The following is a 7053-nucleotide window of genomic DNA, read 5'->3' on the forward strand; positions in this document are numbered from 1 at the left end:
CCCCAAGTTCTCTGAATATAGCCTTTATAGCTTGAGTGTGAGATAATCCAAGTGTTTAAATGCTAAAGAGAGTCAACTGAGTAGATACCGATAAACATTTTCCTCAGTTGTGTGAATCCAGAATAAAAGAACACAATCTTTAAATGAAAGCCTGGCTGTTTCAAAGTGAAACTAATAAGCATCTTTTTTAGATAAAAGGCAAGGATTGACTGCTTCAAAACTGGGTGAATGTTGGATCAAGTGAAATCCTCAAGACTAAGATTGGATGAAATTTGTTGGATAAATGTGCTAAGGAATTGTGGAGGAAATAGTGTTCAGGGCCAAAATGTTCCATGAAGGTCTAGGGGACCCTAGATGTCGATGAATGTACAGAACTGGATAAAAAAAAATTAATTTGACAGTCGTTATCAGGGGCTCAAAATGGACATATAGAAATTGAAAGGAGTTTCTTAAAGTAATTAGACAGAGAAGCAAATGCATGAAGAAGCATTGACAGGTTAAAAAAAGGAAATTCAAAGGCATTTAATGTGTGTATAGAACATAAAAAGTACAGCACAGAACAGGCCGTTTGGCCCACGATGTTGTGCCGAGATTTAATCCTAATGTAAAAAATAGTAACTTAACCTACACACCCCTCAACTCACTGCTATCCATGTGCATGCCCAGCAGTCACTTAAATGTCCCCAAGGACTCTGCTTCCACTACCACAGCTGGCAACACATTCAATGCATTCACAACTCTCTGTGTAAAGAACCTACCTCTGACGTCTCCTTTATACCTTCCTCCTAATATCTTCAAACTATGACATCTTATACTAGTCAATCCTGCCCTGGGGAAAAGTCTCTGGCTATTGACTCTATCTATTCCTCTCATAATTTTGTACACCTCGATCAGGTCTCCTCTCTTCCTCCTTCTCTCCAGAGAGTAAAGTCCGAGCTTATTCAACCTTTCTTCATAAGGCAGGCCCTCTAGACCAGGCAGCATCCTGGTAAACCTTCTTTGCACCCTCTCCAAAGCCTCTGTATCTTTCCTATAGTAGGGTGACCAGAACTGGACACAATATTCCAAGTGTGGTCTCACCAGGGACTTGTAGAGCTGCAGCAAAATCTCACAGCTCTTAAACTCGATCCCCCTGTTAATGAAAGCTAAAACACCATATGTTTTCTTAACAACCCTATCCACTTGGGTGGCAACTTTGAGGGATCTGTGTACTTGCACACCCAGATCCCTCTGTTCCTCCACACTACCAAGAATCCTTTCTTTAATCCTATATTCAGCATTCAAGTTTGATCTTCCAAAATGCATTACTTCGTATTTATCCAGGTTGAACTCCATCTGCCATTTCTCAGCCCAGCTCTGCATCCCGTCTATGTCGCACTGCAGCCTGCAGTAGCCCTCTATACTATCGACGACACCTCCAACCTTTGTGTCATCTGAAAAATTTACTAACCCACCCCACAACCTCCTTATCCGAGTCATTTATAAGAACAGAGCCCTGCGGGACCCCACTCAATACTGTCCTCCAGGCAGAATACTTTCCATCTACAACCATTCTCTGCCTTCTATCAGCCTGCCAATTCTGAATCCAGATAGCCAAATCCCCGTGTATCCCATACTTCCTGACTTTATGAATGCGCCTGCCATGGGGAACCCTATCAAATGCCTTGCTGAAGTCAATATACACCACATCCACTGCACGACCGTCATCGACCTATCTTGACACCTCCTCGAAGAACTCAATACGATTTGTGAGGCATGACCTGTCCCTCACAAAGCCATGCTGACTGCCTTTAATCACACTATGCTTTGCCAAATAGTCATAAATCCTATCCCTCAGTATATGGGGACAGAGATAACTAAGGAAAGAATAGCACCCATTAGCGACCAAGTAACTATGGAATCATAAGCAGATGATGTTTTAAATGAGTACTTTGCAGTTAGATTCAATGTAAAGTAGAACGATGTAAGTATAGAAATCAGGAGCAAGTACTATGATATAATTGAACAAATTACAGTTGAGAGAAAGGAGGTATTAATGGTTTCAGCATGTGTAAACTTAGATGAATCCCCAGGCCCAGATAAGATTTGCCTGAGGTTGCTGTCAAAGGCAAGGGAGGAGATTGCAGGGTCCTTGACGTTATTTTTCAAATCTTTTCTGGCCATAGAAGAGGTGTCAAAGGACTGGAGGACAGACCTTCTCTCCATTATAAGGTCAGAAATGGGGATGTTTGCTGATGGTTGTAGAATATTTAGCACATGTAGGGCGGCATGGTGGCTCAGTGGTTAGCACTGCTGCCTCACATTGCCAGAGACCCAGGTTCAATTCCCCCTCTGGCAACTGTCTGTGTGGAGTTTGCACATTCTCCCTGTGTCTGCGTGGGTTTCCTCCGTGTGCTCCGGTTTCCTCCCACATCCAAAGATTTGCAAGTTAGGTGAATTGACCATGCTAAATTGCCCGTGAATGTAGGGGAATGGGTCTGGGTGGGTTGCTCTTCGGAGGGTCGGTGTGGACTTGTTGGGCCAAAGGGCCTGTTTCCACACTGTAGGGAATCTAGTCTAATCTAATCACATTCACAACTCCTCAGATACTGGAGCAGTCCATGTCTAAATGCAATAAGATGTGGAGAATATCCAGAATTAACACTTCTGCTACACAAATGCCATGTAATGACTATCTCCAACAAAGAATCGGACCATCATTCCTTAACATTCAATAGAGCTACCATCACCGAATCCCCCACAATCAACATCTGAGTGTTATTATTGATCAGACTCACCACATAAACATATTGATTTGAAAAGCAGGCCAGAGGCTAGGAATACTGCGGCAAATAACTCATCTCCTGACTGACCAAAGCCTGTTCACCAACTACAAGGTATAAGTCAAGTGTGTGATGGAATACTCCCTACTTGCCTGAATGAGTGCAGCTTCAACAACACTCAAAACCCTTGACACCATCCAGGTGCTTGATTGGCACCACATTTACAACCACTCACTCTCTTTACCCCTGCACTCAGTAGAGAGGAAGTGTGCACAAGATACACAGCAGAAATTCACCAAGACTCCTTGGATAGCACTTCCCAAATCTACAGCCACTCCATCTAGAAAGACAAGGGCAGCAGATCCATGGAAACATCATTACCTGCAAAATCCTCTTCAAACCTCTCTCGGAAATGTATCACCATTCCTTCAGTGTTGCTGGGTCAAAATCTAGGATTGCCCTCCCTAAAGGCATTCTGGGTCTGCCTACAGTACATGGACTGCAACAGTTCAAGAAGGCAGCTCACCACCACTCTTTCAAGGACAACTAGGAATGGGCAATAAATACTAACCCAGTCAGCAATGTCCACATCTCACGAATGAATGAATAATGTCTTTCTAAATCGAATGTGGTATCATTATTTCAGAATGGCATTAGGAATAAACCAGGGGAAATCAGGCCAGTGAGTCTAGCATCAGCGGTAAGGAAGCTTTTGGGAACACTTCTGAGAAAGTGAATTAAGCTCTACTTGGAGAGGCAAGAATTAATCAAGGATAGTTAGCTTGTTAGGGGTAGGACATGTCTGACAGGTTTCATTGAAATTTTTGAGGAGATGATTGGTTGTGTAGATGGTGGAATTTTGTTTCATGTATTTTACATAGGCAATAATAAAACTTTTATAAAGGTTTCACAAAAGAGATTGGAGCTGAAAAATGTGTTGCTGGAAAAGCGCAGCAGGTCAGGCAGCATCAAAGGAGCAGAAGAATCGATGTTTCGGGCATAAGCCCTTCTTCACTTTCTGCACAAAAGAGATTGATGAAGCAGGTCGAGGCCAAGGGATCCACAACAATTTAGCAAATTGGATCAAAAATTGGCTTAGTGGCAGGAGGAAGGGTGTGATGGTTGAAGATTATTTTTGTGACTGGGAGTCAATATCCAGGAGCCTACCATAGGATCCGATTCTGGGTCACTTGCTGTTTTGTTGATTGCAAATGATCTAGATGCAAATATGAAAGGTTGGATCACTAACTTCACAGATGACATGGAAGTTGATGGTGTGGTAAATAGTGAGGAAGAAAGCCTTAGATTACAAGATGATACAGACTAGCAGATCAGTGGCAAATGAAATTTAATCAATTTATTCAAAATGATGTAGAGATGCCAGTGTTGGACTGGAATGGACAAAGTCAAAGATCACATTTCCAACGCCCCTCCTCCAAGTCCCTCCTCCCTACCTTTTATCTTCTCCTGCTGAACACTCTCTGCTCATTCCTGAAGAAGGGCCTGTGCCCGAAACGTCGAATCTCCTGTTCCCTGGATGCTGCCTGACCTGCTGTGCTGTTCCAGCAATAAAGTTTCAACTTTGATCTCCAGCATCTGCAGACCTCACTTTCTCGTCAAAGATCACACAACACCAGTTTATAGTCCACCAGATGTATTTAAAACTGCAAGCTTTCAGAGACCCCACTCCTTCCTCAGACATCTGTGAGGTGATGCATTTGGGAGGACTAAGGCAAGGGATTACTCAATGAATTGTAGGACCCTAGGATGTACAGAGGATCAGAAGAACCTTGGTGTGCATGTCTACAGATCCTTGAAAGCAACAGGGCAATTAAAAATAAAAATTACGAGTGAAACCTAGCTGGACTGGCAGCATCTGTGGTGAGAGGAACAGTGTTAATGGTTTGGTTCAAATACTCTTCATTGCAACCGGTCCTTTACACCACGTCAGATCCAAAGAAGAATTTTTAGACTTGAAATATCAACTTATGTTTCTCTTCAACAGATGCTGCCAGACCTGCTGAGTTTCTTCAGTATTTTCTGGTTTTATTTCAGACCTCCAGTATTGCTTCGTTAAACTTTGATTTGAGGGTGTGATTCACAACCAATTCTCTTCATGGTAGGCCCTCCTTAACGAAGCTCTGCTTTTTTTGAAAAAAGTTCTATCAATCCTTTGGCCTGTTCACCTTCATTGCTTTCTTTTTCCCTCCTAACTTTTCATAAACTCTTTATTAAAACTCATTTGACAGTCACAAGTCCTTCCTCAGTGCCTGTCTCTGACCCTGCCTTACCCTATGTGGATTCCATTTGAAGTTCCATTCTTCATGCTTTGAATCCACCTAGGATTAGGGTTCTCTTCAAAATGTACAGCACTTCTCAGTCAGCTATTTCCACCACATCCTGAGGTCCACACTCAGTGCCATGCATCATCATTTGCACACTTTCGACTTCTCTCTCAATCAACTCTGCGTTACCCAATCTCAAAGCTGTCCTGGTCTCTAGTTCCATTTCATTCTTCAATTCATTTGATGCTTTAACAAGGCATTTTTTCACTTCTTTTCAGTTGTTAAATACTAGTTCTGAAGAAATGTCTTTCAATTTGAAACTTTAACTCTGTTTTCTATCTTCACAAATGATTCGATTAGATTCCCTGCAGTGTGGAAACAGGCCCTTCAGCCCAACAAGTCCACAGGAGTAACCCGCTCAGACTCATTTCCCTCTGAATAATGCACCTAACACTGGGCAATTTAGCATGGCAATTTCACTTGACCTGCACATTTTTGGAATTTGGGCAGAAACCAGAGCACCCAGAGGAAACCCAGGTAGAATGGGCAGATTGTGCAAACTCCACACAGATAGTTGCCTGAGGCTGGAATCGAATCTAGGTCTCTGGCACTGTGAGGCAGCAGTACTAACCACTGAGCCACCATTGCCACCCTAATCCCAAGTTAAAAATCACACAACACCAGGTTTTAGTCCAACAGGTTGTGGAGTATAAGATTGTAAAACACAGAGTTTATAGCAAAAGTTTACCGTGTGCTGTAACTGAAATTATATATTGAAAAAAACCTGGATTGTTTGTTAAGTCTCTCATCTTTTAGAATTACCATGTTGGTTTCAGTTCTTCCCTGTGTGAAACTATCTGTACCACAATGGTCAAATGATGCTAATCTAAAAAACGTGTTTACAGAATCTAACATGGATTCATGCAGTTTTTGAGCAAAGTAGAATGTAATTCTGCAAGTACAGATTCACCCCACAAACTTATATGTGGCGGGGGATGGGGCATGTAATGAGTGTCTGTGAGAGAGCGTGTGAGTGTAAAGGGGTATAAGTCTGTGAGAGGGTGTGTGTGAGTGTAGAGTGTATGAGTGAACGTATGAGAAAGGGTCTGTGTATGTGTGTGTATAATGCAATGAGGTCACCTGTAGTGTGACATGAACCCAAGGTCCGTGTTGAGGTCATTCCCATAGGTACCGAACTTAGATATCAACCTCTGCATGGCCACTCTGTATTGTTGCCTGTCCCAAGCTCCGCCTTGGAGGATGGTCACCCTAAGATCCGAGGTCGAATGTCCTGGACCGCTGAAGTGTTCTCTGACTGGGAGGGAACACTCCTGTCTGTTGATTGTTGTGCAGTGTCCATTCATCCGTTGCCGTAGCCTCTGCTTGGTCTCGCCAATGTACCATGCCTCAGGGCATCCTTGCCTGCAGTGTATGAGCTAGACATTGTTGGCCATTCTCCATGGCGAACTTTGGGACAGGCACCAACAAAACGTGGCCGAGCAAAGGCTGATAGCCAGTTCCGGACCCATGAGGAGAGCCTCAACCGGGATGTTGGGTTCATGTCACACGACAGGTGATCCCATTGCACTGTACACACACAGAGACACTCCTACACACACACACATTCCTATAGGAGAAAGTGAGGTCTGCAGATGCTGGAGATAAGAGCTGAAAATGTGTTGCTGGAAAAGTGCAGCAGGTCAGGCAACATCCAGGGAACAGGAGAATCGACGTTTCGGGCATAAGCCCTTCCTCAGGGCTTTTCCAGCAACACATTTACAGCACACATTCCTATAGACACAAACACTCATGCAGACCCTCTCTCATACGCTCACATATACATTCACACTCGCACCCTCTCACCAACATTGAATGGAGTTGAGAAGGAGGTGTGATATTATTGAAATATAAAAAAAGTTTTAAAGACTCGATGAAGCAGATGCAGTGAATCTGTTTCCCTGGTTGGTGAGTCTAGGACTAGTGGTCTTAGGATAAATTGTTACCGG

The sequence above is a fragment of the Chiloscyllium plagiosum genome, unplaced genomic scaffold (assembly GCF_037043375.1).
Source record: "Chiloscyllium plagiosum isolate Xiang-an unplaced genomic scaffold, Cpla_swu_hap1 HiC_scaffold_6, whole genome shotgun sequence".
Classification (NCBI taxonomy): Eukaryota; Metazoa; Chordata; class Chondrichthyes; order Orectolobiformes; family Hemiscylliidae; genus Chiloscyllium; species Chiloscyllium plagiosum.